Genomic DNA, 21,819 nt, shown 5'->3' with positions numbered 1-21,819 from the left:
AACATAACTGATTTCAGTCAGTAAGTTGTTGTCAATATCTGGATTTTCTGGAAGAAATAGATAAAAAAAATGAAACACAACTGGCTAAATCTGAAATTTGGGCAGACGAAATGAAAAATTTGACAGATCAGATGAAAAAGTCAGACTTGCTGGAAGACTGACCTCTGCCTTGATTCAGGGCATCTGACCACCGCTTTTTAAGATAGCATGAAACATGAGTGTCCTGCTTAGCTTCTCTCTGCCCCAGGACACACATTACATCATGTTCTTATTATCTTTGATTAGCCAGGATTTTTATAGCCAAGGACCTTGCTACTAAGATACAAATATAGACCACTGCAATGCATCATTTTTCTGAGGGCAGAATATGACTTCTCAGAAGTACAAAATGGTACAGCATATAGAAGGCAGACTGTGATTTAAGAAAGAAAGATAGGTTTCTGCTCAATGAATTCCATTTGCTATCTGTTTGGAGTCTTTTTTTTTTTTTTTGTCATATGATTAAAATTAATCTTAAACTAAGGGCTCTCCTGCCTATCCAGCAGATATAATATGTCAGGAATTCTACAGTGAAAAGGGAAATTTTAGCAGTCCTGTCCGGAAGGATGGATTAGAAAGGAATCCAGGATCTAAACAACTTCCTCTGGAAAGCAAAAGACACTGAACGAGCCCATGTTCTGCTGTCTCTGCTAAGATAGCCTGCCATCAAAAGCTCTTCCTACACTGTCACAAATGCCTTCCGATGCTGTGTAAATTTTATGTAAAACAATCACTATCACAAAAGTACATTGTTATGGAAAGTTTATGCAAAGACTTTCAATTCATTTATTTTAGAATAATAGAATGTCAGGCTCAAAGGGACCTTAAAGATCATCCAGTTCTAACCCCCTACTCTTGGCAGCGTTACCAGCCACCAGATCAGGGTGCCCATGGCCCTCTCCAACCTGGCCTGGAACACCTCCAGGGCTGGGGCATGCATAACTTCTCTGCCCACCCTCTGGGTAAAGAATTTTTTACTAAACTCTAACCCTCTCATCTTTTAATTTAATGTACTGGGAGGTTAAAATGAGGTCTTCCCAGAGCCTTCAGTCTCTTCTCCACTGAACAAGCCTAGCTCTAGCCCTCTGATCATCTTTGTGGCCCTTGGGCGCCCCAGATATGGATGCAATGCTCCAGCTGGAACCTCATGAGAGGAATGATCTCCTCCTGTGCTGGTCATCTCTCTTTTCATGCAGCTTTGAATACTGCTGGCCTTCTGGGCTGTAGTCACACACTGCTGACTCACGTTCAGCTTTTTGTCCACCAGGACCCCCACATCCTTCTCCACAGGGCTGCTCCCAGTGAGTTCTCCCAGAATCACAGAATGGCCCTGTCTGTACTTATATCTGGGGTTGCCCTGACCCAAGCATAACACCTTGCTCTTGATCTTGTTGAACATCATTAGGTTCACATGAGCCCACTTCTCAAGCCTGTCCAGATCCCTCTGGATGGCTTCCCTTCCTTCTATTCTGTCAACTGCACCACGCAGCTTGGTGTTGTCAGTAACCTTGCTGAGGGTGCATTAGATCCCTTTAAAAATGTTAACTGTATAAGATGTTAGGCAGAGCTGTCTTGGTGAAGAAAGTGTAGAAATAGGTTAGAGAATAAGGATTCTAATGAACAAATTAGCACTCTACACCTTGTTTGTTCTTTCATTTGCATCATCTTAGAGAAATGTAGTTCTTTACTGCACTGAGCCTTAAAAACTTACTTTTAGCTTACTGTACATGGCCTTGCTGAATCCAGGGAGACTATCTGTAACATGTAAAGTTAAGCATGTGCATACACCATTTGTGAAGTCATGACATATTTTTAAATTAGTGACTAGAATACGGAGGCCATGGTTCTTGATGGTGACCCCCTGTGCTGTACACCAGTAAGAGAAGTAACTTTGTCTATGAATTTTTAATAAGTTCTGAGAATAGAAATGTTGAGGTGCTCAAACCCAACCCACTATGAATTTCAGGGCGTGCAAAGTCACGCAAAACATTTCTTAAGCAAGTCACCCCTCCCCACCGCCACCCCACACTCCCCAACTGTGTGAAACGTTTGAAAAAGTGTGTGCTGTCTAGTGCGTTCTCAGTCCTTAAAAAGAATATGATTATTCTCAATTGAGGCACTTAAATACCTATGGAATTACAAAATATTATAATACACACGTCTTGCTTTATATCTGTAAAGCACAGTGAGAATTTGAAGGAAAAAAACCCAAACTGGTGTACTAAAAATTGTGCTAACCCTATTCTCAGCCTTGAGTGACTCGGTCCTCCACTGTTTCACAGTATTGTCCAATGCTTTTAAAATGATTTATTTATCAATGTATTTTGAAACTTTTTTTTTTTTTCCATTGTCTCTAGCTGCAGTTTTATTGAATACTCATGTTTACTTACTGAAGTGCATTTCACTTGGAATGGAAATGCAAAACATTAGTGCAGGCTTTGTGAAATTTACCACTTCTCCGATATGTGAAAAGTACTTTAGATAAGGACATTGCTTCAATAGTGCTGGGGGGAAAAAACCCCATAAGCTCTTCAAGCAAATATAGACTGCTTATTTGTCAGCGTTGTCTGTATTTATCAGACTCAATGATTTGGTATGCTTTTTGTCAGAATTAAATTCTACTGATTTCCTTAAAGATTATTTCTTTTTTTCTAGCTGTATTGAAAAGTATTTTTTCTTCACTCTGCTGCTTTTATTTGTCTGTAGCAAGAATGTAAAACTAGTATTTCAGGGGACCTAAGCTATGAAGGGCTATGCAAAGCTAGGTGTGATATGTTCATTTTTAACTTCATCTAAATATTATTTGTCTGAATATCCTGTTGATTTGTCCTGGCTTCCCATCTTGGTAGAATTGTACTCACTCTTTTTGAAGTTTAGATATTTCCATTATATAAATTATATTTTTTAAAATATATATATACCATTCACTAAATCACTACATTTTGTTTAAATGGTAAATGGAAATGGCATTTATAATCTACAAAGCATTAAAACTGCTTACAGATTACTTACATCAGTGGCTTATAACCTTTTTGATTTGTGGATCCCTAAGTACTTTTCAGTGGAGGCATGCATCTCTGTGCAGCAAAGGTTAACTTACTGCAGTAGGCTTCCTTTTCATTGCAAGGTTCTGTGAACCCAAAGAGTCTGCAGACCACATGTTGAAAATTATTGATCTACATTATTTATATATGACTTGTTCAGTGCTGAAGGGTTCCTGCTTTTGAGATGATTCAGTAACACCATGCAATAGTTTTCAGGAAGGAATTTGAAAAAGAAAATGTAACCCTTAAAAGGGGTGTTTTAGATCAATAATATGTTTCCAGGATTCAGGAATTAGACATCCTTCTTGCCTGTAATGATAGAATCTCAAAAATAATAGCTGGTTGTCAGTTATATATTTTACTTCAGCAGTAGTTTGCAGTGATTCCATGCCTGCAACAGTTGGACAGGTCAGTTTGTTGCTTGTTTAGTATGTACCATTGAACTTGCTTGGTGGCTGCCATTCGCAGTATTCCTCTTAGTTGTCTTAAATTGTTTTAAAGATATTTCTGTTGACTAAAAAAGATCATCCCAAACAGGATCATATATTTGTTTTTACCAAGAATGGCTGAGGCAGGTGGGATTATTCAACCTGGAGAGGAGAATGCTCTGGAGAGACTTCATTGCAGCCCTCCAGTGCTTAACAGGAGTACTTATAATCAGGAGGGAGACAGAATTTTCACATGGTCTGATTGTGCTACCACAACAGACAGTAGTTTAAAAGAGGAGAGATTTAGTTTAGATATCAAGAAGAAATTATTTACTTGGGGGGCAGTGAGGCCCTGGAACGGGTGACCCAGAGAAGCTGTGGTGCCCCATCCCTGGAGGTACCCAAGGCCAGGCTGGATGGGCCCTGGGCAGCCTGTACTGGTGGGTGGCAACCAGCCCACAGCAGGGGTTGGGACTGGATGATCTTTAATATCTCTTCCAACCCAAGGTATTCTGTAATTCTCCTTTTGGCCTTCAGTGAATTCTGATGCGGTAGAGGTTATGGGTCTGATCTTGACATAAACAAAGGAGCTCTCCACCACTTAAAGTGAAGGTGGGGGGGATTTGGGGGGTACAACCCATTCCTTCATTTTCCTCTTCACCAAGCAAATGGAAATTGTACAACAGTATAACACAGTTGTTCGTCCCATGGAACTGCTTTTAAAACATTTCTTGGTTTCTCAGGATTTCTAGTAGGCAACAGTTTGACTTTTCTCTCTGGTAGGCAGAAACACTGCAGTGTACCTGGATTGCTGAGGCTTTCATCAATACATCAGGAGTCAAATACAATAAAAAATTTAAACATTGAAATATGAATTTAGAATACTAAAGTATAAATGAGTAGCTTTTCGTCATCAATATTCAGATGACCAAGCACTGATTTGTTTGATGTGTTTTTAAGGTTATATTGAGTAATGTTAGAGATGCTGAGTTTCACACAATAGTGAAGCTGTCATTTTTTTCAGCATATCACTTCTTGAGATGGTCTCATTCTCTGCTCTTTCTGTGTTTCCTAGTGTGCAATGTTGTTACATGAAATTCTTTTAAATGCTAAGAAAATCCATTTCTCTTTTTTGATTTGTTCTTTGCTCACTTGTCGGCAGCTGATCTTATTGCTTTCAGCAGATGATAAAAATGACAAGCGTGAGGCTAAGTGATTCTTTATGGAGAAACAAGTAATAAGTAAAATACTTATTCTTTATGTATTTAAAATGTAGTTTAAAATAACAAATGTCAATATAAAATGAAGTAATTTGTCTCAGAAAATGTAAAATGATTTCCTTATAACTATAGCATACTTTTGGCAAATTGCTTTAAAAAAAATTAACTTCAAGATTTTGTTTATATATAAGCTTTCTGGGAGGTCTTCCTACATAGGATGCCTGTTTATAGGCCATGCTCTCACAGAAGTGTCTATACAAATACTCATTCTAAAGTGCTGATTCTGTTATTTGATTTGGGATTAAGCAGTCTGTTGCAAACCATCTGTTTCCCTATGCACGTGTCCTTGAGAGGTTAGCTTTCCACAGATAACTGCTCCATAACTTTAGCCAGTGCTGGAAAGTTCAGAACAAATGGAGACATGCCACTGAAAGTTTATGTTATATCTCAGAGGGCTGTCTTTTTTTTGACATCAGTGCCCATGTTGGAGAAAAGCTTAGCCTTTCTCACTGCCACTGATTGAGAGCCCTGCTGCTTTTGACCAAAAATCACAGGGCTCAGGAACACCTCCTTTGAGGTTGTTTGAGTGGTCAATGCTCAGTGAGCACACAAAGTTCTATCAGCGTTTTAGGTGGCAACTTTCCTCAGGAACTGTTTTCCTTTGACAGATGTTGCACCACTTGAGATGAGCCCGAACTGCTGCTGTTGCTCTACCAGCTTCCTTTAAAAGTCTCTGTGATAATTATGGTCAGAAGACTATATGATTTGGTGTAGGTCCAGGGTTCAACAACACTTTGGAGACTTGCAGAAACCTTATGTGATGTCTTGTTCCTGCATGCAATTGGTTTTGTTGGGTGCCTATTCATGCATTGGGACGCAGGCACTGTGTGCGTGTGCAATGCACATTTCTAACAGAGGACCAGCAAAGCAATAGAGCTCAAATGAGATGGTTTGGGTGTCAAAAGGAAGTCAGGTTGGAGAACGGGTGCAAGAAGGCACAGAAGAAAATGGTGTGTGATAACCTGTCCCTCAGAGCCATGTCCTTGCACCTGCTGGAGCCTGGGATGCTCAGGACACAACTGTATTGCACACCATAAAAGGCTGCTCAGATCTACACTAGCCCTCTAAAAGATAACTGGAAAATCAGTGACAAAATACTACTTCTGAGTTGTAAGTCCTCTTTATTTCAACTTGAAGATAGAAACAAATTCAGGTTTCATTTGGCTTAGGAATTCCACAGGCACAACTATGTCAGGGCTGCTTTCATATCATAGTCTGTACATTTATGCTGCATACAGCCTCATCTACAGTCTAATTATCTGTTAAAAATGATGGGATTCTGTTGTTCAGCCAGCAGGATGGATGGTCTTGTCCAGCATTATTTATTTGCATTTTTACTATTCTTGATTGTATTTGTTCTAAGGGTTGCCTAAAATCCTAATTTCTGAAAGTGTTCATAATGGGGGATTGTTCAACTGCTAATTCTTACTGAACGCTAAGTGATTTTCTGGTGGGTATTTTTGTTCTTTGATGTGAAGGGCAAGTTTTCAATTTTGCTCATCAATCCAGCTGTAGAAATACATTAATTTTTTTATACATTTGGGTGGAAATTTACTAGCTTGGACATCATACACACAGCAAATCTGCATTTGTACATACAAACCAGATGACTGGTCAAGTTAGCATTTGCAAATTGCCCTGTTTATTCACAAAAATGCAGTTTTATAGTGCAAAATTGATGTGCTTGCAACTTTTGTGGGTTGTATTAAGGGAAGCTCACGACAAATGTGTCCCCTAAAATTTACTTTTTGATTAAAAATACTTACTAGGCAATCCTCCTGATAGAGTTTTCCAATTTACATTTCCAGGTGAAAAGGAGGCTTTAAAACCGTTAAAAGCAGCCATGGAAACAGAGGCCGCACAGAGCTAGGCGGTGACACAGGGCATCACATCTAAGAGGCACATTTAAGGGGGAGCTTGTCAAGAGCAGAAAATGATGCTTGCTTGTACTGTAGAAATAGAACTAGACTGCTGATGTGATCTTGATACTGGAAATATTAGGATCCAAGGAAAATGGGGAATTTTCATTTAAAAAACAAAAACAAAATAATAAAAAACAAAACTTCCCCCTTTGTGTGTGTGTGTGTGTGTGTATCTTTCCTCTTATTCCTTCCAGAAGGGGATTTTAGGAAGTACTGACCAATTCCATTCATAGGCAATAATTTCATTTTCAAGTATGTGATGAGGTACTATTTGCATCATTGTTTAAAATGATATTTCTCCTGGATTTCAGTAATATAGAACACGTACCACAATAATAGTAGTATGCATTTTGAAAGATGCAGTCCTAGGCTTAAACAGTTCCTGCATCTAGGGTGCCATGGACTGTTCATATACAGGTGTGCATGAGCCTGCCTGCAGGTATTTAGACCCAGCTCAGCTGTACTAAAAGCAGTGGAGTTTTGTATTCCACAAGATGATTGCTTTTGTTAGGGAATTTAGTAAGGCCATATTTAGAAATCTGTAAAAGTTTAGATTTGGTGTCTGTGTTGTTACTAATGTTTTACTATATTACGTGCACTATTACGTAAGGAATAGAAATGGGTATGAACTTTTGTTTTTTGGAGGAAATGATTTTTCACCATCTGTAGAAGTGCAGAGCAAGTATTGCTTCTAATGAATGTTTCTGATGTTCCTGTTGATTTACAGGAAAACATTCTATTAATAGTCCAATTTTCCCTCAGTTTTTTTAGTATCTTCAGGTTGTGTGTGACATTATTCCCTTCTCACATTACATCTGTATTAAAATGTGAACAATTTGCAGTTATTACATTCATAAAAACCCCTAGCAGTGTTTTATGTGTGCCAGCTAATTTATATAGTGTACATTCTCAAAGAAAGAATTAAATTTAGGAAGCAAACAATCCCTCATTTTGTTTCCTAAAGTGACTAGATTTAGGCAGAGATTGGCAGCAAAAGAGACCATCTCCCTCCACCTTCAAATTTTTCCTGGTGCTGTATAGCAAGAAAGGATTTATTCTAACCCAGTCTCTTGTTGCCTTCTGGCCTGTAAGAGCATGAGTGAACCTTATGTAATGGTGACAGCTTTATTCTTGTTTCCTGAGGACATGTGCACAATGAAATGCTAAATTGTGTATGTTCTGGATTCCTGAGGCATTGTGGATGTTCCTCTCATAAGTAAGGAAAACAGCTTGGCAATTGAAAGCAATTGGGAGAGTAATTAGCACAGACAGGAGATCTTGTGGCTCACACTGTAGTGTTGCTTATAAGGAGCATCAAAAGTCTTTTCTCCCAAATACATTAATGCATTTGAAGGCTTATTTTAGAGGAGCTTGATTAATCTAGGTGAAGGCATATATTTCAAGCAAAACCAGCACATTTAAGAGGAAACTTACGTTTGTTTTTTTTTTTTTTTTTTTTTTTAAATGTCCTTTAAAGAAATCATTTCATCTGTGCTGTATTCCAACAGAAAAATGATTCTACTCATCTTGTCTATCCTCATGACTCTTTTCCTGTCATCCTGGATATAGTGGAATAAACTGTTTCACCTCTCATGCCTTAGTGCTCATTCTAATTTAGTTGAACTTGATTTCTAAGATTTTAGCACATTCAGACTGGAATTTTCTCTTACCAATATCTTTTTTCCCCCCTTTTTCCTAGCTTTTTCTAAAGCAATTTCTTCATAATTTGCAGAGTGAGAAAAGGGAAAAAGAGATGATATTCAGCCAAATGCTAGATAGACATAGATTCTATAGGGGAAAATTTATATCTGTGCAGCAAGTCAGCATGAAGACTGCTCTGTATTTATTCCTGACTTGGTAGACCAAAACAGGAGAAAAAGCTGTTATCAGACCTTTTTGTAGGTGTTAATATCCTCCTTAAAGTATATGCAGCCACTGCAGAATGTTGTCCTTCAGAATATACACGTGTATTAAGTAATCTTAAATAATGACGCTCCAAACTGGTAATCAGACTTATGTAAGAGAATATAAAGTCATCTTCTTTGAGTTTTTTATAGACAGAATATAATGGGAATCAAAATAATTAAGTCATAGCTACTTTTCCATTTTTTTCGTATCCTATTTTCAGTCTGTCTAGCTTTATTATAGTTCATTATGTAGCACTGATTTTACAGATAGAAATACCCCTCACCTGGTTTGCTGCTAGCATCCATTTACAATAAAGCAGAGCACTTGCTTACTCTCCATTCTCTAGATATTTTCATCAATAACTCTTTCAAGTTTAGTGTTAATATCTTATCTGTATTTTCATCTCTGCATTTGATTTATGCAGTGAATGGATGGAAAGATTGCTCACTATTCTATCCCTTAGCACCTCTCTTGTTTCAGTCAGTAGAGAGCATAGCAATGATCTGTATAAATTCTTTATTCCTAAGGAGGTCATTGTATTGTTCTGCTCATTAAATGGTTGTAAAGAATATTAAGATAATACATTCAAAATTAGAATATGCCAAACATATTTTTGTATGGTACAAACAAAGCACTGGAAAGAGTTCCTGTGAAAAGATTATCTGCCTTGAATTTAACTTGCAACTAACGCAAAAAAAAAAAAAAAAAAAAAAAAAAAAAAAAAAGTGAAAAATCACTTCCAAGAGAGATGAAAAAGAGCACCCTGAGACTTTTAAAATGTTTTTGGGAAAAAGTTTGTTGTTTAGTACCAAGAAGTGATTGTGATCGTTTCTTCTGTTTCCACAGCTTCTGCAAACAGTCAAAAACACTTAAATTGCATATTTTCTTCTAGAAATGATTATGGCTAAGAACAGTTTCTCCAAGTTTTGCTCATCTTCTTTGAAAGAGGGTGCACTGGATGTACGTTTGTCATAAATTTGTGTATTAATTTTGTCAGTCCTTGTGGCCTCATGTCTTTTGGCACGTAGCACAAGCACTACTGGATGACCCAATGTTTTAACTGTCAGTCACTGTGAAGTGTTCTGTGAAACAGGCTTACAGCTCATAAACTGAAAGCAATCCTATTTACTGCGATCTCTAGATTCATAGATTGCTTGCAGCTTGTTACTGCTTAGCAATGCTTAAGGCCAGACAATGATAGTACTATAGGTTTTGCTTGATGTTTCTTGGGTAGGTCTAATGTTGTATGAATACCTGTAGTGTTTCATCCAGTATAATGGGATTAAACCTGAGGGTGACTATATCAGAGCTCCAGAGAGATTTCTGCAATATATTGTACATGAACAGGTCCAATATATTTATTGACTCCTGGATTAGTAGATTTACAAGTATTACACTTATTCATATGGCGATGAATTTTAAAGGAAAAATAATCATTTGCTATTAAAATAATTCTTCATATCTTTTTATTCTTTCAGTTGTCTCTTTTCCTTATTGGTTGCTGTCTCTGTCAGCGTTTTTATTCTGTTTGTGCTTTGCAGTTTGCTGAAGGTACATTCTGAAAATAAACTTGAATCTATTAAAGTGGCTAACATACAGTGATGTCTCTGTTTTGTAAATTGAGTTCAGGCATAGGCTATCTATCTGTTTGGCAGCAGTGGAGGTGCCTTTTTGCTTGAATTTTACTGTTTAAGCTTTTAGAGTTGCTTTCGAAGGTGGAAGAGGGGTCAGGGTAGCATCAGATTCACACATTACTGTCTTTACTGAATTTATATGAATGACCTCCTTTGAAGACTGAAGAATGTGGCACGAGTATGCATAAAGCCTCTCAGGCTCTGAGGAGTGTGATCTTTTGTCTTTTGTGCATGATCTTCTAGTTGGCTATTGATATGTTTTGCTATTCAGGGATGATGAATTTAGATACATTTGATTAAAGACAGAAATTAAAATTCAATAACCTCCACTTAGTGTCAGTGCACCTCTGCTGAGGACTCTCTAATGTTGCTAAAATTGTGGTGAGGTTAACTTGGTAGTTTTGTTTTATTGTGTTTTGGCTGTGTCACCTAGCTCTGGAAACGGGCCAGCTGACGCTGATTACTGCCTTTCTCTAATCTGTCTAGATTGCATCCCTCAGCAGGGAGTATGGATGCTCATTCAGAAAAGCTTATCCAATATGCTCCAGCACAATTAATATATATTTTCTGCTTTTCTCTAAGAATTATAATACATAAAGGACAATCAGCTTACTCATGAAATTGCAGGCACCAAGGGGGACTTAATAATGCAAAAGCAAGTGTATCCCGTTATCTCCTTTCTCATTTTGCATAGCTAAAGTTATGAGAAACTAAATGCTGCACTTACAGCCTAATCCAAACACTTGAGTCAGTGATGGATCTTGTGATCCTTAGTATGGTCAGAGTAATGAAAACAAAAAAGGCCAGAGTTTTTCTGTTTTCTTCTCACTGGAAATCAGTGGTGGATGTGAAAGTAATAAACAAAGTAAGGGCACAAAGGGCAAGAGCATTTTTTCTTTTCCTAATTATCCTCTTGTCTTTGTTCCTAATGAACCTTTTTGTTTTCTCTTCTTATATTCTTCCCTTCTTATATTCTTCCCTTCTTATATTCTTCCCTTCTTATATTCTTCCCTTCCCTTCCCTTCCCTTCCCTTCCCTTCCCTTCCCTTCCCTTCCCTTCCCTTCCCTTCCCTTCCCTTCCCTTCCCTTCTCCCCAGCACAACTAAAATAAAATACCTAGCAGTCTTTTCTGCAGCTGGAATGGAGGTAGTATTCTACCAGGTGAATAACTGACATGTAGGAGTGATTTTATTTATTTACTGTAAATACTAACTATACTAACTAGCTCCATTTTTTTTTCTTTTTTAAAGATGGCTCACAAATTTATTGCTCTTTGTATCCCAGAGCATTTGACCATACTAGTAATAAATATCCTTTACAAGTCCTTTGGTGATTTCTTTCAAATAAGTCTTTAACTTAGCAAAGTTGAATAAACAATTCACATATAAATCTCTTACTAAAAAGTATAGGTTGTATGTAAAAAGCACTTCCTCATCCTGTACCGTGACAATTTATAATAATGGAACACTTGTGATATTTTATTTTTCTATCAAAAATGAAATATGTTACTCCCCAGGCAAGTCAAATTTTGAGATGTGGAAGTGATTATTGAATTCTTTCTCTCCAACAGAAATATGGATGGAAAAGGAGAGCTCCTGTTGACTCAAATAAGAAATGAATCGAAACTTTCAATTTAGCTGGGTGGGGAAGCCTTAGAATGTCTAAATCCTGTTTTACTAACATGGGTGGTGTCATTTTAAAGCCATGCAAATAGCTACTTTTGTACTTACTTCTTACTGATATTATTGTAACTGAAAGTATGTATTATTATTATTTTTGTGTGTGTGTGTGTGGTGCTGATCTTGGCAGATGGGGAAGGTATGAAAGAGCTAAGCTCAAAGATTACTGACAAAGACATTTCTCTGGAGGGGGAGGGGGGGGTATTTTATGTTTCTTCTTTCTTCCTTCCCTGATTCCTACTATCCTGGGCTTGGCTACTCCGTGCAGCTGGGAGCACTCCCGGGGGGAGTCGCCTCCTCACTGGGTGCCCTGCAGCCAGCAGGACATCCTCAGTCAGTTGGGCTTTACAAATCTTTACGTCAGACCTGTGAATCAGTACAGTCAGTAATTTTTTATTTTATGAGAGCATAGATTATTCTGGCCATTTTAAAAATATATATTTATATAGATATCTTTATATAAAAGCAAGATAAAAATAGAATAAGTAGCAAAGATAGCAGAAAATATGGGATATTTCTTTCATTACTTTGTAAATGTCAGAAATTCTTGTTCTTATTTTTTTTCTTTTTGGCCTATAAGCAAACAAGAACATCATGAGGCAGCTCTGATGCACAGCTGGCAGCTTGCATAACATATACAATATGGGCAGTAAGATAAGGTGCAGACTCATTAACTTAAGAAACCAATATTAGATCCTGGAATTTAAGTAGAAAACCACAGCAATCATTCTATTTGAACCTATGAAATATACACAAACACTTGCATACATGACATACAATTTATTTACATATATCTATATGTATTTATGGGAATATAAAAATACATTAAGCGCTGCAATTTTATAAGCTCTTGCTATGCCTGTATTAAAAATCAGTATTTGATGTTTTCCTTACTTGCATCTTTTTTCCTTTTACCTTAAAATTAATTCTTTTTGTCTTGAGGGATAAAGATAGGACTCTTTTCCTTGGTGCGGTTCCAATACAAGATAACTTGATGCATATAGCAGCTTGTCAGTCTGAGAACTGTTAAGGCCAAAAGAAAGAAAAGCTCCATTTACTGTGGAAACCCCTAGTGGGATGAAAACTATAGTTCGTTTCTTTGGATAACAAAAGACACTTCCATGTCCTCCTGACTAGCAACTTTTCTTTTTTTTTTTCTTTTTTTTTTTGGACACAAAAGGCGGAATGAGGGGGCAAGTGATACCCTTAATTATAACCTCCTTTTCCTGAGAATTTTAGCCTACTTTACTTGCTCAGGCTTAGCAGGACATCCTGCTCTATTTTGCTTGAGTGATAAGAAATATCATTAGGGAGCATGAGCAAAGGGTTAATTTTCCCCCTCAGTGCCACACAGTATTTGAGAAGGGACAGCACTATGGAATGTGACTCTGACCTCCTCATTGTTCCCTAATGCCATCGCGAGTTGCTCTGAGCATTTCCTTGGCCTCAGCAACTCACACTGTGGCAAGGAGAAATCATTGCTGACCAGGCAAAGCATGGGACATCTTGAAGGATTAATAATAGTAATAAAATACAGATTTTTCTAGATCTCAAAATTGGCATGCTGTTGTCTCATGAAGACAAGCAAACAATGTGGCATCCATCTGTTTCTCAAGAGTTTGTGTTTGTCAGAGGACCAAAGTTAACTTGGAGTTTACTGATTTAGGAGTAAATATCAATTTGCAAAAATTTAAGTATCTTGTATATATGTGTGTGTATGTATTGTTGTCACTGCTGAAGATGTGCATTTTGTCATCACCTTTAATGCTATAAAATGTAGTTAACATTTTGAGCCTGCTGAAATAATTGTCATATTTCCTGTGGAAAAAATGTGGTCTGTTTTGTCTCTTTTAACAATCTTTATATCATTAAGATCTTCAACATGCTTGCTGCTACTGCTCCTTTTTCGTTCTCTTTTAATGTTGGTGTCATTGTCATGAAGGGGTAGGATAAAACATACACTGAGATCAAGGCAGGGGGGTGGAGAATTTTGTTCTGACACCTCTGTTCTGAGGACTGAGCAATGATCAGGAAGGGTTTTTCTTAATCTTATAAGAAAGGGCATTATGCGTCAGGAGATGGGTTGACTGGGAAGCCCAAAAGGCTGCAGTGGAAATGGAAGCAACCCTACAACTTCACTTTAATATCCTGAATTTGTGCAGATAAAAGTTTGCCTAATACAAATCGTATATTATCTCTAATGTTGAAAAATGCAAAGACAATATTGCTGTAAATTAATTTTAGTAGAGTGGAAGTAAGAAGACAATGGTTGGTGGTTAAAGAAAATCTTAAAGGAAGAAGGTAGGCTTCTCCCGATCTAATAATGAAGGATAAATTTCTTTGTATGAAATATGAGTTTTAGTTATCTATCCACTTCATGCATTATTTGTCTTACAATTTTCTAATCAAAACCTCATTGTTTCATGATGATGTGAAGATATCAAAGTGATTTGGGATCACCTTTTATTTTGAGTACGTGTCCTTGGTTATACTTGTACACTTCTGAAATTTGTCTCCCATCTTTGTGAGTCTCATGAGACCTTTCTTCTTCTGGAAGGTTTCAGGTATGATTATTGCAAACAGTAACTTCTTCTTCAAAGGAAGTTGATAGCTATTAAGCAATAAAGTTTTATATGCCTTACATTTTACATAGTCTGTGTTTCTAGTATTGCTCTAAGAAGTATTACCTGTCCAAACATATATTGGCACAAAGCTAATTATTGCATCATGGACAGTGTCCAAACGTATGGGCATTTGAGGTAATTTTGAAGCAAAAAGCTGATCTCTCCCTTTGTCAATAAAAAACTTCAGGAGTAGCTTTCTTAGTTCAGAAATCAGAGATACCGTAAGCACCATCTGAAAAGACATCAAGACCTGAAAAAGCAGCAGCTTTGCAGATAGCTCAGCACAGGTTTTCTTGCTGGTAGTTCTGTTGCCTTTGGTTTGCAATCTTTATTTTGCTTTTATAAGAATAAATGTAATCGCTGTCAAGTTAAAGACATAGTAGAATTATAGTTAATGCTATTTATTTACTGCTAATTGTAATTGAAAATAGACTTACTCCTCTCAGGGTGGCAGAGTGTTTGGCACTTTGCTTATGAAAAATACTAGAGACGTGGCTCTTTCTGAATGAAGATTGTAAGCTAGTGTATGTCATGCCTGCAGTAAAAATGCAGTTCAAAATAGAGTGCATTTTTAGTTGGAAAAACAGGAAAAAATCTAAAAAGCTAATTAAAGTTATTGCAAGCGACTGCCAGTGTCTGAATGTGAAATTAAGAAAAAGTCATTTGAGAGTAGTAACAGAAATCTGACTGTATATGTAATTTTCTTGGGAAAAAACTTAATCTGAGAAGTGCCATGCAGCCAATTCATTTTGTTTGTAGCAGAAAGATGACCAGCTGCTGCATGGTGACTATTATCATTATTATATTCCACAGTATCATCCAAGAAATCTGTGCCACTTCAACAAAACTTTGTGATACTTTTTATGTTCCCAAAGGAAAGAAAAAAATGTTCTTGACATATTCAGCTTTGGATTTTATTTAATTTTACTTGATTGCTTTTGTTACAAATTATGTAAGTTATTCTAATATCTATATACAATATATGTGGACTTTGCAGTATAAGTCTCAAATTGCATTTTCCTCATCAACATCAGCAGGTCATTGTTAAGATATGTTAATGATGTTACTGTAAAGTATTACCAATAGTGCCCCAAACAAGCTTAATGCTATGTGAGCATTGTGAAATATCCTATATTCTCAGGCAAAAGTCAGCATTTATCTTCTGAACTTTTAAAACCAAGAAATTGATGTTCATTTATCAGACATACATCTATAGGTGTTTGAGAGAGAAGACACCTGGAATTTAGACCTGTGGAACATGAAAGACTTATTGTCCGCCTTGCTTAAAGTTAACACTTGTGTATGGCTTACCATTTAGCAGTAGTAGGTGTTTGAAATTTGGGGGAGAGTTGCTCTAGACTAGCGAAGAAGGGGCAGAAAAATGGAGTTTTGAATATGCAACATATGCACAAAACATGGTGAAAACTCAATTAGAGATAAAGTCTGTCAAGCCAGGGGTGTGTAAGTTTTAACTTTTATCCATTAAATGGTAGCTTTTGTTTTCTGGCTAATCACGGAGCAAGAACCACAGCCAGTCTCCTAAAGTTATGAACAGCCTCCAAGCACTCACACAGTGTATGAGTTACAGTTACAGTCTACAAAGCACAGATTTTAATATTTAGTAAATATCACTGTGCTTGGGACACCATATATTCCTATGCAAATTTGTTTCTGTCATCTGATCATGGTTCCTGTTGAATGTGATGTGTCAGAATTGCAGATTGTTATTGCAGTCACTGGTACAAACACTTATGAATTGTTTAAAATTTCTTCTATGGTCTGCTGCTATGTGCTCTGTAACTACATCTTGGTTCTGCCCTATGACTTATAACTGCATAAACTGTGCAAAGTTTTGGCTGATAATTGCTAAAGTTCACAATGGCAATATTTTTTCTTGGTGAGGAAGAGGGGGGAAAAATGAAAGATTTTTTTCATGTCTCTCAGATATATTGGCCTGTTCTCCAAATGACAGGTTCCTGACTGATCAACTATACCACCTGCTACTAAAGCTCAGTAATATTAGTCTGTGCAATGGTTTCATTCTCATCTCACACCTCAGAGATCTTGAGCTCAACCCCAGGCATCCCCTGTGTGTTTAAATCAGCTTAACGGCTCATACAGTGTGCTGATTTCCTTGTAGGCCTCTGTTTTCTCAAAAAGTGATCACCTTTTGCCAATGCCCTCAGGATTAAACAGGGCAGTCCGGTTTTCCTTTTCTGCATTGGCTATACCTTTGTAGTCAATAAAAGACTAACTAGAAAAGAATCAGCTGATGAGAGAATCAATCTTCTGGAAGCCTCCCCACAGTTTTCTCATCATTTTTGTGCCGTCTGTCATCTCAGATTGTAAAATGGAAACCAAAACTCAGTATGTGGGAAGACTTTTAGTGCTCCTTGTTAACAAAAACAGTAAGACCAGGGGTTTTGATCTTATGAGTGTATAGGTAAACAGTAAGCTGTAAGTGAGCACTCTTGAAGTAGCTTTTCCATGTTTCTAATGGAGGCCTGCAAAAAATTATCAAAGAAGTATCACAAAGGTCTCATAACATACTGTAGTGTAGATATCCATTCTGAGTAGGTCAGGTTAAATCTGAAGTTCTTCTATATAACAATACATGGGTATCTTACAGAACAGCTGCACCATTTACCATGGTATAAAAGCCATATAAATAGAAAAGGATTGTAAAGTGTAAGCGAACTTTTTTTCCTTTAGCTGCTTGCTAAGATAAAGCAGCAGTCTCTCTTGATAACTAGAATTGCACAACAAAATTTAAGTTTCTCGAATAATAGTCTGCTTTAAGATGGTTTATAATGACAGATGGAACAACTTAAAAAAGAATTTAAGGTTCATCATAATCATCATTCTTTACAGTTCTACATTTTTCATTCACATGTATCACAGTCATTTACAAATATTAATTCAGTGTTATAATCACCCACCCACGAAGCAGGTCAGCATCCCAGTTTTACAGAAGTTCAAAGTAGGGTACCAAGAGGTTAAGAGCTGTGAGGAATTGAAGGGTCTGTTGGTATGCACCAGAAGGCTGGTGCTGGGGACTCTATTTTTTCCACACCATACTTTAAGTTCATTTAAGTTCTGATTTCCTTCCCTGGACTCAAAATCTAGGGAAGGGTAAGATAGGGTGTCCAGTGGGGTTATGGTAGAGACTGGCCGGTGGTCATGCAGGAGTGCTAAGAAGTATTTAAATGGTATAACATTAAATATCCTAGGTAGTATCTTATAGAAGGGAAGTTTTGAAGCTTCACATGTTTTCCAGAAACCCTGGTGTATATCATCACTTTATGGTGAAAATCTGTAACAGACTTCATCCATTCCATTTGCCTGACAATTAATTGGGCAGCATATCTAGAGTTCTTGAAAAGAGCGTATTAACTCTGATTCCTTCTGCTTTTCTGGCAGTGCAAATAAAGGAAAGAAAAAAAAAAAAGGATCTCTACCTTGCCTACTCTCTGCCTCAACTTCAGCAAGACTTTTGACATTGTCTTGCATAATATTCTCCTAAGTAGGCTTAGCAAGCATGGGATAGATGATTGAACAGTGATGTGGACTGAGAACTGGCTGACTGTCAGAGCTCAAAGGGTTGTGATCAGTGGTGTAGAGTCTGGTTGGAGGCTGTAGCTAGTTCCAGGGATTTGTGCTGGGTCTGGTTTTTTTCAGTATCTTCATCAATGACCTGGGTGAAAGGATAGAAAATGCACCCTTGGCAAATTTGCTGAGGATACAAAGCTGGGAGAAGAGGCTGACACACAGCAGAATGCTGTGCTGCCATTCAGTGAGACCTAGACAGCTGAAGAGTTGGGTGGACAGGAACCTTTTGAGATTCAACAAGAGCCGGTGTAGACTCATACACCTGAAGAGGAATAACTGCATGTGTCAGTACAGGTTAGGGACTGAGCTGCTGGAAAGGAACTCTGCAGAGAAGGACCTGGGGTGCCGCAATGGATATCAGGTTGACCATTTGCCAGCAGTGGCCAAGAAGGCCAATGGCATCATAAAGGTGCATTAAAAGGATCATGGCAAGCAAGTTGAGGGAGGTGATCCTCCTACTCTACTCTGTTCTGGTGAGGTCACATCTGGAATACTGTTCTGGTCTCCTCAGTTCAAGAAAGACAGGGAATTGCTGCAGAGAGCCTGGTGGAGGGCTACAAAGATGATTAAGAGCCTGGAGCATCTCCCTTATGAGGACAGTCGGAGACCTGGGACTGTTCAGCCTGGAGAAAGGAATACTGAGAGGGGATCTTATTAGCACTTATAGATGTCTAAGTGTGGATGTCAAAAGAATGGGACCAAGCTCTTTTCAGTGGTGCTCAACAGCAGGACAATTGGCAACAAGCACAAACTAGAACATAGGAAGTTCTGTATGAGCATGATTAAAAAAAATCTTTACTTTGTTGGTGATAAAGCACTGTCTGTGGTCTTCTTCTCTGGAGATATTCATAACCTGCCTGGACTCTTTCCTGTGTAACCTGTGCTATGGAGCCTAACAGTGGTATTGGACTAAATGATCTCCAGAAGTCCCTTCCAACCTCTAAAATTCTGTGATCTTTGTCCAATAACAGTGGCAAGATCAGTAAAAATTGAGACACCCCTCTTGCAGCTTATCACTAGCTAAATCACAGCTAGTAATTGGGAACCTTCTAAGATCACTACTATAAAATACAGCTAATCAACAGCTGCGCATGTGGTGATACTTTCATATTAAAAGCATAGGTGTGAAGAAATAGATATGTGAGAGAAGGTAACATAATTTGTAGTGCTTTGTAATTTCTAGGGAAATCCATTTCACAACATTGAATATGAGAAATTCGGAAAAATGGTAGAGAGGTTTCTGCTCTTCCTTTAGCAGAGATTTGAATTCTGAAATATTTAGCATATTCTGCCTCACTTAAAAGTCCAAGCGACTTCATTGCACAGCAGATGAGTCTCTCCTCATAAAATAAATAAATAAGTCAAAAGGCTTTTAAACGAATCTTCATTTCTGTAAATCTGTAGAGAATAGTGGTGGGTTAGATCTCGGTGTTTGATTACAGAAATGTACAGGGATCCCTGTGCTTGGGGCATGGTGCCACCAAGATGAGAGTAACTATGATGGTTCTTCATAGCAATCTTCATTTCTTGATAACTCCAGATGGTCGCTGATCATGCAGGGTTGCTTTAATGTCTGTTTTGGAGACCTTTGCCAGAAAAAATTGTTCTAGAAAATACATTGAATGGTATCCATCTCTTTTGGTAATTACTTTTATTTTATACACTCTCTTTTATAGAGAGTGGGGGGAAAAGATGGATTTAATAACTGTTTACCTTACTATCTCTGTTATTTTTAAAGACTTTTAACTTCAGGGGCTTTAGGAGCAGCCAAACTGGTTCGGGCTGCTGTGGATATTGTCTCAGCTTCTGCTGAACTGTCAGATTGATGATGCCTATTCTAGCAATGCCAACTAGCAAACCCCATGGCATTTGGCAGGTATGAACAATACAGATTTTGATTCTAAAGACTCTTTATCTTTTAAATAATAATTTAAAAAGTATACTGCTATTCAGCATTATTTAGAAGCTGCTTTGTGATCATTTCAAGTTGACATCTGCCAGGTGGCTGCTCTCCCTTCTTACCCCACAGATTTAACTATTGGTCACAGAGTCTCTCTCTTTAGGGCCACTTCGTCAGGTTCACAGCACTACCGATATGTTCTGGACTTCTGCCTAGATCATCTTTTGAAGAAAATCTGTTTCTATAGGGTTTACACTGTGATTGTACACACCACATTGCAATTGTTTTTCCTGAATTAACCTCAACATTTTGTCTACATTGTGAATTTACAACTTACCAAATCCATGCTCTGAAAGACAATATAATCATAGTTGCTAAGTATAACTCCTACAAAATTGTTAAGCTTGCATTAACTATTTCCAGATGCAGCAGAATATATTTTGTTTTGAGAGTCGCTTCAAAACAAACCAAAAGAAGTGCTACAGTTTATTTCACTCGGTAACTCATTAACTGCTATGTTACCCTAAGCGTTGAACCTTACTTTATCTGAGTGTAAGCAGCATGTTCTTGCATCAAAAATCAAAATCAGAATTTGTAAGGAAGTGCCAGGGAATACCTCACCATTTTTACCGGAAATATTTTTAATTGGATGTACGTGTTGATATTTTTCTTCTGACTCACCAAGCAAATCAGCTTTATCTTTGAGGCTGTAATAGATTAACAGAGTACAGATGCATCTGCTAACGCTTCAAATAATATTTGGCAATCTGCCATTGATTTCATTTTGCAGTATCTCTTAATCTTGTAGATTTTGTATGGTCTGAATCAAGTCTGAGAGAAGTTGAAATGATCTCTTTCTCGTTTGTAGCATCAGAAGTCCCTCCAACGTGCAATGTAGTTGCCTTTTGGATATACTATAATATTCCGTATATAACATAACTATTATAAAAAATAGTGAAAATGTAAGATATTTGATTTGTTAAAGCAATTAAAAATTTGGAGTCTCTACATAGTGGACCAAAAATAGAGGTGCATTTTTTATTGTTAAACCATAGTACTACAAGAAATGCAGAGGTTTTGTAATGTCTTCACATGTTCACTTATGTTTCTAGTTTGTTGAATTTGTTACCTTATTTTTTACCTATGAAATTAAATACAAGATACCCAAATTTGAAAGCAAAACAGTGGAAGGTTCAAGCTGCCCAGACTCATGAACTATTGTCAGCAGAGCTTAGCCTTTTCAGAGCAATATAAAAATTTAGATACAAAGAACAGAATGGGTTCATCACCCACATACCACTTCTGTTGTTTGTTTGGTAGCAGACTATGATTATAATACCTAATTCTGACTTCTGTACAAAAGTTATGAAAATATTTAGTGAAAGAATTTCTTGTCACAGCTTTTACTGTGTTTTTCCTGATATAAATTGGTTAGTCTTATACAACTTGTTAAAGTAGTTTTCTCTCTGTTATGCTACACAAAATCAAGTTGTACAGGGCAAAACTTAAGATGAAAAATGTTCTCAAATCAAAACCCCTTCCAGATTTGCTTTTGGTTGTCCCAAGGTAATTTTCCTGCTGCAAATGCATTTCTTACATAGCTTACTCAGAATCTACTGTCTTCTTACTGCTAATCCAACATTATGTGCCATGGCATCAAAGCCCCCACAATTCACTCCTTGGAACACTCGGAAGCTAACATCCAATTAAACCCAGAAAAAGTCTTCTATCTCCTGAGCACACATATCGTGG

General features: G+C 37.4%; 1 long non-coding RNA gene across 7 annotated transcripts in view; it reads left to right on the top strand.

Annotated features, from left to right (window-relative positions):
• LOC116232912 (uncharacterized) overlaps positions 1 to 21,819 on the top strand; it is a 266,674-nt gene that overhangs the window by 62,096 nt on the left and 182,759 nt on the right. The window contains exon 4 of one of the 7 annotated variants that reach the window (XR_016468021.1): positions 6,600 to 6,846. The exons of the other annotated variants lie outside the window; for them this stretch is intronic. This is a non-coding gene — a long non-coding RNA (uncharacterized LOC116232912). Of the gene's footprint in view, positions 1 to 6,599; positions 6,847 to 21,819 lie in introns of those variants that run through there. 7 annotated transcript variants of the gene reach the window in all.

This window comes from Phasianus colchicus, chromosome 7 (assembly GCF_987193195.1).
Source record: "Phasianus colchicus chromosome 7, bPhaCol1.hap1.1, whole genome shotgun sequence".
Lineage (NCBI taxonomy): Eukaryota > Metazoa > Chordata > Aves > Galliformes > Phasianidae > Phasianus > Phasianus colchicus.
The sequence above is the reverse complement of the archived record's forward strand: the minus strand, read 5'-3'. Positions and strand labels throughout refer to the sequence as shown.